This window comes from Alosa alosa, chromosome 11, assembly GCF_017589495.1.
Source record: "Alosa alosa isolate M-15738 ecotype Scorff River chromosome 11, AALO_Geno_1.1, whole genome shotgun sequence".
Lineage (NCBI taxonomy): Eukaryota > Metazoa > Chordata > Actinopteri > Clupeiformes > Clupeidae > Alosa > Alosa alosa.
In genome coordinates, this window is record NC_063199.1 from 14,325,133 (window position 1) to 14,335,773 (window position 10,641).

At 43.9% G+C, this 10,641-nt stretch overlaps 1 long non-coding RNA gene across 1 annotated transcript; it reads left to right on the top strand.

The window, feature by feature from the left end:
* The first annotated feature begins 229 nt into the window (after positions 1-229).
* Positions 230-2,302, top strand: LOC125303873. Its single transcript, XR_007195128.1, has 5 exons — positions 230-321; positions 628-729; positions 832-1,006; positions 1,226-1,327; positions 1,423-2,302. It is a non-coding gene; the product is annotated as an uncharacterized LOC125303873 (long non-coding RNA).
* The last annotated feature ends 8,339 nt before the right edge of the window (positions 2,303-10,641 follow it).

A 10,641-nucleotide genomic window follows, 5' to 3' on the forward strand; every position in this document is an offset into this window, starting at 1 on the left:
TTAAGAAACTGCTTGCACAAAGAAGCCTGTTACCGTCTATTCGGCATTTCTATTATTTAGAATGTGTAATGGTAGTGTACTTTAGTAGCTAAAGTAGGCCTTTTAGGCAAAATATTGTACCTCTGGAAATGTATGACTTGAGGGCCTGTTTGTACTCTTTCCTAAGCAGGGTGTGGTACAACTCACTTTTTTTTTCTTTTGTCTTTTTTTTTCAAATGCTATAGGTCCGTAATGATTGACCGTGACCAAAAGGTGCTCAATGCCGTCAAACATGTTTTTCCAGATGCAAAGGTTCTCCTTTGTTGGTTCCATGTGCTTCAGGTAAAGTGAATGATTACACTGTGTTACTTTTTGACAGGGAAATTTAGAATATTGTGCAGTTAAAATTCAAATAGACAAACAGAAAAAGTGAAGCTGGTAGGTATTTTCTGAAGTAACAGTGTTAATTATGTTAAAGGTACAGTCAGGGATTTCACAAGAAGCCACATTTGTTTGTGTTTATGTTTAAATTTAATTTTATTAGCAGACGGTTTTGTGCCAAAAACATACATAATATTTTAGCCAAGGACCAAAGGAAACACGCCAGAGAGGTAGCTCATCTAAAACTATTTTTGTATGCTGCTATAGGCTGTTAATAGATGGCTTGTGAAGACTGATGGAGGGCACTTGACAACTGACCAGAGAAATGTGGTCATACATGCCATAGTGTCCATGAAAGCATGCCTAAAGGTAATATTCTTCTTTTTTAATATTCATTCAAGCCCAGTACCAATTAAGTGGTCAACAAAAGCAAAATGATATATTTTGCTGAGACAAAAATCTGTTTTTCAGGAAGAAGAATTTCTGAGTGTGTCTGCTAAAAAGTGCAGCAAGATTGACACCTATTTAGGTAGTACACATGTAACAACCTACCTAAAGACCAATTGGTTCCCTTATGCTGAGCTGTGGGTTATTTTGGCAGAACATTCTTTCACTGTAGCAGTGAGACCAACAACAAGGCAGAGAGGTATTATACTGTACTAACCATTTATCATTCATATTTTAAAAAACAATACTGTATACATTTATGTATTGTTTTGTTCATATGAATATGGTGACAATTACCTTATATACAGTACTCATATTTCCTTTAAAGTATAGCTGACATGGTGGATGTTTTGCTGTCAAATCTGAAAATACCTTGCTCATCACATGTGAATTACATACTGCCTTTTTTATTTTTAAGATTCTTCCTTACACTGAAGTATCAGTTTCTACGGGTCCAGGCCAACAAGAGAGTTGACCAACTTCTACATTTGCTGTGTGGAGATATGCAGAAGTATTACAGGTTAGTTATTTTACTTTAGTGTCATGGTTCTGTTGTCCTAGTCTTTCATACCCTCTTGTATCTTTGAAAATAATATATTTTCCCCTATACTGCAGTTACATGGATGACCTCACAGAAGCTGGAAGGCTGAAAGTGGACACCTCCGCTGCTGCTAAGGAAGCTGCAGTCATGTTTGAAAAGGGTCTTGGCTCAAACTTAAACATTGACGAAAATGGAAAATGTAATGTAAAATCTGAATCTGGTCCCAACTGCTACACAGTCAATTTAGTTAACTTTATGTGTGATTGCGAAAGTTTCGGAATAGGTAACCTGTGTAAACACATCATTTTAGTGAAGACAGAGGCATGGACATTGAGAACATGCAAAATACAGAAGCAGAAAAAGTAATCTACAGTCAACTGTACCACAAAAATGATGACAACATAACCGTCTTCCATAGTGATGGAAGCATTAGTATTGTCAGTCTGAAAAGTCCAACTTTGTGCACGTGTACAGCAAATAGTCACAGAGAAAAATGTGTCTGTATATATGTTGTAAATATCCTCCAACCTCAAGAGCTACCCACACACTCAGAAAACACAGTACAGTCACAAAAGCCTGAAGCTGAATAGAAACCATCTATACATGTTGACAGACCTACTAGAGTGGTGCAATTCAGATTGTTTCAAGCCAAGCCATGACCTGTATAACACTGTACAAAGAGCACACAAGCTGGCTTTCAGCAACTTCACCAGTGTGTCCAAAAAAAAAGAAAATTGTGGCTTTACATGCCTATAGGCAACAAATGAAAAGAACAAAGCATGATAACTTCCAACTAAAAAGAAGAACAAGGATACACAACAGACTCCACTCAAAAGACTGATTTTATTGAACAACAGTTTTGGTGAACAGTTATTGAGCAGTGGTCAGGTTGGAGGCTGGCTTGTGTGTCTCTATGGTAGGAGAAGAACAAGAGAATATGCAGAGAATATGCAATACATCAATGCAGTATATGAATGCAAATAAAGAATTATAAATGTGTACAATCAATATCTTACTTTATTTCTGGGTCTCCAAAATTTCAATTTTTTTTCCAGACAGGTGTCGATCAGCAACAAATTTGACTTGCATCTGATGTCGCAATACATCATACTTTCATAAATTCATAAATTTTTGCAAAGCCGGTGCTGAATAAACAAATAGCGTGCGTGAAACAGAGGGAAAGTTCTTTGGTGTTGCTTTAATTACAGTGTAGTAGACTACAGTAAATCAGTAAATAGAATTCTTTCTCTCTGACCAAGATTACACTCTTGCGCATCATGTTCTCAACCTCTAAACCTCACAGTTACCTTCACACAACTGGCTGACACTTGTTGACAGCTTGATTTGTGGTCCTGGCTTGACCTCTGACTTGTGTAACTTGGCTATGAGCACCTCTTTTTGGCTCATGCCTTTCCTTAAGTAGGCCACCAGAGCATTGGATGAATAGCACTCTGGTGGCCCACACCTTCTAAACAGTTCCTCCCTAGTCACTGTATATCTGCAATATCAGTGGAGATTTTAAGCAGGCATATTGAGTTAAAACAATCTTCAACCTTGAAGAAATGTCAGTAGGTAACACTTTAGGTACAGGACAACACATAAAGTAGACCTTAAAAGGGTTCTACATAAGTCATTCCCAACAGCTTCTTAAATACATAACTCTGTATTCTCAGCTTTGACCCAGTATATCTAGGTGGAAGCTCATATTCGAGGTGGCATTAACAAATGGCGATCAAATGACTGTATATTAGACAAACGTATGGTCAATCAGATTAATGCTACACCCTTTTCTGTGATTGGACCTATCTGAGGCAAAGATTTTAACTTCCATTCCATCCCTGCTTGCTGAGCAAAATCAAATAGCATGCTTGGGGGGAGAGGGGCGAACTAGTTATTCATTAGAAATAATTATGTAAATGTATGAAATATTGATAGTGATGACATACAAAGTTACCTTTTGGCTTTGGTCCCATCAGATATCCGGAGAACACTCTCCACTTCGAATACTATAATACTATAGAAGTGAAAAAATATTGTTGTTATTTTAATGTGACCTCATTTCATGCCCAAAACTATGCTGACCATAAATACAGTATCTTCCTACCTTGTTCCCCTTCTGCGGCCGCTGATTCTTGTGCCAGGCCACCATCTTTAAGACAAATCAGAGAACAGCATTCAGGGAACAAACAGTTTCAAAGATCTCTGTATGTGTGTGTGTGTTTGGGTGCATTTGTAGATAGGTGTGTGTGTGTGTGTGTGTGTGTGTGTGTGTGTGTGTGTGTGTGTGTGTGTGTGTGTGTGTGTGTGTGTGTGTGTGTACCTAGGCTAATCAAGACCAGAATAAGTGTAAGCTAATCAAGTGTCATTTGGAACATAAATGTAATGTCGTATTTTATGGTGAAATTGTTATTCTGGTATAGTTACTCATGAACAGGGATGATCTTGTAACTCACAGAATAAATCTCAGAACTAAAAAGTTTTACCTGCAACTACTTCCTCTGTGGTCTCTGCTTCTATTGATACATAAATAGAAACAAATATATTGTGTAACAGGATGTCTATATACAGTAGGCTGACTAGCCAACAGACTTGAATAGGGACAACCCCAAAATCAATAAAATAGTAGAATAAGTAAAAACAATAAAAGCAATAAAAACTAGATGTACTGCAGAGCGGTACAAAATATGACCGCCGCCCAGTCAAGCACATTTTTTCCAGAAAAATAAGTTACGCTTGTCAAATTGTGTTCATTTCCTACTTTGTTCCTTTTTTGTGTGTTTGTAATTGAGTGTGTGCAGAGTGTGTGGTTGTTTTTGTGTACATATATGTGTCTTGTGTGTGTTTTTTTGTGTGTGAGTGTGTGTGTGTGCGTGTGTTTGTGTATGTAGGTGTGTTTGTATGTGTGGGTGCATGTATGTGTGTTTGTGTGCGTGTTTGTGCGTGTCGTGTGTGTGCATGTATGTGTGTGTGCATGTGTAGAGTGTGTGTGTTTTTTGTGTGTGTGTGTGTGTGTGTGTGTGTGTGTGTGTGTGTGTGCATTTGTGTGTGTCTTTATGTGTGTACATAAATAAAGCGAATCAGGGAACGACCTACTCTTTGCGATAAGTGCCATGGGATCTTTAACAACCATGGTGAGTCAGGACCTCAATTTAACATTCATGCAAAGGAAAACATCTCCTGCAATACAGTGTCCCTGTCACTGCAATAGGACATTGGGATTGATATTTGTTTGGTGGCTTTTGGCCACAGGGAAGAGTGCCACCTACTGGCCAGCCACCAACACCGCTTCCAGCAGGAACCTACTCTTCCAAGGAGGTTTGTTATCCAAGTACTAACTAAGCCTGCTTAGCTTCAGTAATTCAGCAAAGTTAGGGTATCTGCTGGTCTGGCTGCTGGCTTCGCGACAACATCCCAGAGGAACTGTGGTGCTTTCGGGGTTACAGAGCGGGAGTAAAAGTGAAGACGAGGCGTCGGGAGAAGAAGTGGAGATACAAGCCCTCAGTTCTATCGCTTGTGATGGAAAACGTGAACTCACTGGCTAACAAGACTGACGAACTGGATGCCCTGGTAAGAAACCAGAAGTTGTACAGGGAATGTAGTTTGTTATGCTTTACAGAGACGTGGCTAACAAGCCATATCCCCGCTTCTAACGTTGAGCTGCCCGGCTTCAGTGTAGCTCGTTTGGACAGAGACGAGACGTAAACTTTCTGGCAAAAAGAAGGGAGGTGGACTGGTGCTGTACATTAACAATAGATGGTGCAACCCTGGACATGTTACAGTGAAGGAGACTATGCTGTAAGGATGTGGAGTCTTTTTTGTGATCTCTGGCGACTTCAATCACGTAACACTGGATTCCACACTCGCAAATTTCTACCCGTTTGTTGACTGCTCTACAAGGACAAACAGGACAATAGATGTATGCAAACGTGAGGGATGCAAACAGTGCAAACCCCCTTCCCCCACTGGGAAAGTCAGACCACAACCTCATTCATCTCCAGCCAATGTACAAGCCCAAAGTACAGAGGCTACCAGTTGCCACACGTACCTTCAGGAAGTGGACACCTGAAGCCGATGAGGCTCTGAGAGACTGCTTCGAGTGCACTGACTGGAGTGTGTTACAGAATGGAGAGGACTTAGAGGAGGGATGGGACGGCATGAAGATTATCACTGGCCTGAAGAAGAGCAGCAGCTCTGTGGAGGGGGACCTGGACAGGGCGAACCAGTTGAACCACTTCTACAACAGGTTTGACTGCCCTGCTCCAGCTCCAATGGAGGTGGTCTGTCCACCATCCCCAGCTGACTCAGACACGGCTCTTGTTTGCGTGCCTGCCCTACCCCCACCTTCCAGCCTCCCCAGACTCTATTGAACAGTTCTATAGACTCTATTCTTGCACTGTTGGACTTACTCATTTGCACTATCACCATTGCACTATCACCATGACACTCACTCACACAGAGCACCTTACCTTACCTTACTATGCACAGAGAATCACAGGCTCAGTCCCTGCCTCAGTCATTGCAAGCGCCTCTTGATTGATTAATCACCACTATGTGGACACTGTTTTTAGAATTAATTTAGATTAAGTGTTAGTATAATTTGTATTTTCGTATATTTAGTATATTCTTTATCTTCTACTGTCCTTATTTCTTAGTTGTGTTTTTATATTATATACTTTTAATTACTTTTTCTGCTGTTAGTGAATGTGTGTGTTGTCTGTATGCTACTGAGACCTTGAATTTCCCCTGGGGATCAATAAAGTATCTATCTATCTATCTATCTATGTAATGACCAATATATTGGAGGGCACAAAAAGGGCCAGGAGCGCCTACTTTGTGAAGGTATGATTAATTTATTGACCAACACACTAGACTGGATGCAATTTATACACAACCTCACTCAAGCCTGCTTCATGCTGGATGATAACATAGTAGCCTGTATATGTTACCTAAGAATACTGGGGAGCCCTCTACTTATGTGGACATTTGTGCTCTGATAATAAGCCTCTTTAACCAAGACTTGGCACTCTAACAATCATAATCTTGACAAGACAAGACCTACTTGTCAGGGCCGGTGAGGCCAGGTAAGGGACTGTGGAACCAAAAGCAGACTCAGAAGCTGATTAAAGGTTAATTAGGTTTTAATGTTGAAGAACACAAAGATAGGCAGCCAGGCAAAACCACTTGGTAGGCAAAGTCAACTTAGTAGGCGAAAAAAGCACAGGCAGCAGTACAGGCAGGGCTCAAGCAGATCTCCAGAGTGGCAAAAACAGGCAGAGTTCGGTACAGAGGTAGGCAGACAAAACATAGGCAGCAGTACAGGCAGGGCTCAAGCAGATCTCCAGAGTGGCAAAAAACAGGCAGAGTTCGGTACACAGGTAGGCCGCAGGCAGTTAAGCAAAGGGGCTAGGCAAGACTCACGTGTCAGAACAGGCAGAGGTCGGTAACAAAGAGCAAGCAAAGTCCAAGCAAAGGTTTCCAAAAAGGTTCAGGCAAAATTACAAAGTCAAAAAACAATCCTTGGTCAAAAAACAGTAAATCCAGCAAGAACATGAGACAACGCAAGAATCCACACTGAACGTGACGATCTGGCAAAGAGTGTTCCACATGGCATGGCTTAAAAGCCATGGCTGATGAGGAGAGTGGCAGCACGTGTAGCAGAGCAAACACAGGTAATTGATGGACGCCCCCTTGTACACAGCACGGGTTGATTAACTTTGAGATGGAAAATAGTCCAATAAAACTGGGATTCAGCTTGCGGCAGGTGGACTTGAGAGGCAGATCACGAGTGGAGAGCATTACCCTCTGACCCACTCTGTACTCGGGGCTGCTGAACGATGCCTGTCTGCCTGTTTCTTGAAGGCATCTACTGAGCGCAAAAGCTGGGTCCTGGCCCGAGACCAAGTCTTCTTGCATCGACGTACAAAAGCCCGGGCTGAATGGACTGCCACTTCCTCCTCTTGGGTGGGGAACAGGGGAGGCTGATAACCCAAACAGCAGTGGAATGGGGAGAGACCAGTGGCAGACGTGGGCAAAGAGTTGTGTGCATATTCCACCCAGGGAAGAGCCTTGCTCCAAGGTCATGCACCTGAGAGCTACTTCCAGCTTCTGGTTTGCACGCTCGGTCTGTCCATTTGTCTGGGGGTGAAAACCTAAAGACAAGCTGGGAGAAGCACCAATCAATTTGCAAAACGCCTTCCAGAATTGAGCAGAGAACTGTGGGCCCCGATCAGATACAATGTCAACAGGAAGGCCATGCAGACGGAACACATGAAGGGCCAGCAACTCAGCTGTCTGCTTAGCGGAGGGTAGCTTAGGCAAAGGGACAAAGTGAGCTGCTTTAGAAAAGCGGTCCACCACAGTCAAGATGCATGTATTACCATGAGAACTAGGGAGCCCTGTTACAAAGTCAATGGCAATATGTGACCAGGGATGGTGAGGGATGGGAAGGGGCCTTAGGAGGCCAGCAGGAGGCCTGTTACCTGTCTTGTTCCTGGTGCAGATGTCACAGGCTGCCACAAAACTCTGGACATCCCTCTTCATGGACGGCCACCAGAAGCGCTGTCTGACCAGTGCCAGGGTTCGAGAAGCCCCAGCATGGCAAGCAATTTTGGAGCTATGCCCCCATTCCAACACCTGAGACCGAATAGAGAAAGGTACAAACAGGCAGTTAGCTGGTCCTTTACCTGGTCCTGGTTCCTGATCCTGAGCCTCCCGGACCAGGGTCTCAACGTCCAATAAGGCTGCTCCCACAGGCAATGGGAAGGAAGGATTGTTCCCGAGGAGGGCGTGTCCTGAACAGAGAACTGTCGAGAAAGAGCATCTGGCTTGGTGTTCCTGGATCCTGGACGATAAGAGAGGGAGAAATTAAAACAGGAAAAATACAAGGACCACCTGGCCTGTCGCACATTGAGGCGCTTGGCTGTTCGCAGGTACTCAAGATTCTTGTGGTCGGTCCACACCAGGAAAGGATGGTCAGCTCCCTCCAGCCAATGCCTCCATTCCTCTAGAGCCGGTTTAACAGCCAGCAGCTCCCAATTTCCTATGTCGTAGTTTCTTTGCTGGTGAAAGACGGCGAGAAAAAAAAAGAACATGGGTGAAGCTTGTTGTCCTTAGATGATCTCTGAGACAGAATGCCCCCTACCCCAGACTCAGAGGCATCCACCTCAACCACGAATTGGAGAGTGGGATCGGGAACAGCGAGAATAGGGGCCGTAGTAAATCTCCAGATCAGCAAAAGCCTTCTCTGCCCTCTCATTCCAGTGGAAAGGGGAAGTGAGAGCAGTGAGAGTGCCAGCAACCAAACTATAATTCCTGATAAACCGTCTGTAAAAATGAGCAAAACCCAGGGAACGCTGGAGTTCTCGCCGTGTGGAAGGAGTGGACCAGTCAACCACTGCCTTCAGTTTCGAGGGATCCATCTGGATCCAGGAGGGAGAGATGATGTAGCCCAAAAAAGAGACCTTGTGGAATTCACACTTCTCTGCCTTGACAAAAAGTTTGTTCTCCAGAAGCCGCTGGAGAACCTGCCTGACATGGATCCTATGGTCAGCAAGAGAGCGTGAAAAAATTTAAATATTGTCAATGTACACAAAAACAAAAATATTCAAGAAATCTCTCAATACATCATTTACCAGAGCCTGAAAAACAGCTGGAGCGTTGGTTAATTCGAAAAAGGGACCACAAGATACTCATAGTGGCCTGTCGGGGTGTTGAAGGCTGTTTTCTACTCATCCCCCTCCCTAATCCTCACAAGGTGGTAGGCATTTGTGAATTTGTGTTGTCAAGCTTTGTGAACATCTGGGCCCCCTGGAGCAGCTCAAACGCCGTTGACATGAGAGGTAGGGGATATCTGTTCTTAACAGTGATGTCATTCAGTCCACGGTAGTCGATGCAGGGGCGCAAGGAACCATCCTTCTTCCCAACAAAAAAGAAGCTAGCACCAGCAGGGGATGATGACGGACGAATGATGCCAGCCGCCAGTGACTGAAATGTACTTGCTCATGGCCTCCCTTTCTGAGGGAGGAAGGGAGTAGAGTCTACCCTTAGGTGGAGAGGTGCCTGGAAGGAGCTCAATAGCACAGTAATATGGCCTACTTACTGAATACAGGCTTGAGGTCCAAGTACTCGTGGGGAACCTCTGACAGGTCAGGGAACTCCTCAATAGCTGGGGGCAGCTAGGAGAAACAGGAGCGAAAGCAGACTTGAGGCAGGAGGACAGACAGAAGGGGCTCCATCCCAGGGGAATTGTCCCTTGGCGTTGACGCTCCTCTGCTGTAATCCGGGCACGGTCAACCTGCATGGGCTCCACAGGTGGAGCAGTGAGTGAAGGAGAGGCAGGAGGTTGAAACCGGAGAGGAGCGGGAGTCCTTTTCCTCACTCTCTGTCTGATGCGGGCATCGATTCGACCAGCCAAATCCATTAGACTAGAGAGATCTGAGGGCAATTCTCTTGAGACCAGTTCATCCTTGACAGGATCAGACAAGCCATTTAAAAAAGCATCCAACAGGGCGTTATCATTCCTCCCGCACGACGCCATAAGTGCCAGTATACAGCTATGTATCTGTTGATTGTATTTTGTCTTGTTTTAAGTTATGTTGTGTCCTTAGGTCTGCTGCTGGTTAGTTAACCCTGGCTTCTCAAAGGTCTCGCTAAATCCACTCTTTCAGTCCCCGATAAACGCCTGCCTTTAACCCCTCACTTATTACGTCTTTTTGTGTCAAAATTACACGAACGCTCTCTTTTCACTCCCTATATCAATTCACTCCTCGAAGCCGTGTTCCTCATGGCTCTCTATGGGTTTTATGCGCTCCGCGGATTTTGCTCCGACAACCAGGTTTTTAACCCTTCTCAGGATCTGGCTTTTTCAGCCATCCTCTTCTCCCACTTCTATAGTGCACTGTATTTCTGAAACATTCTTAAATAGACACCTCAGGTTCTGGTGTCTGGTGTTTAGAGTTTCTAAAGTAATAACTCTTTCTCTCCCTATACTTCTATGATCAACTATCTTAAACTTCGCCCACACACTTATCCTAATGCACCTCTCTTTCTTCTGCCTACTGGGTTATCTATGTCTAAACAATGGTTCAGAATCTACTTGTCTACAGTGGTTGGTAGTTGTGGGCTCTCAACCTCCCACTACACTGGCCATTTCTTTCGCATAGGTGCTGCAACATCAGCAGCCGCTCTAGGATTACCTGCATCCTCAATCAAGTTGCTCGGAAGATGGTCTTCGTCGGCTTACGAGTCCTATAAGACCTCAGGATAAAGCCCTTCTAGCTACGCAAATAGCTCTC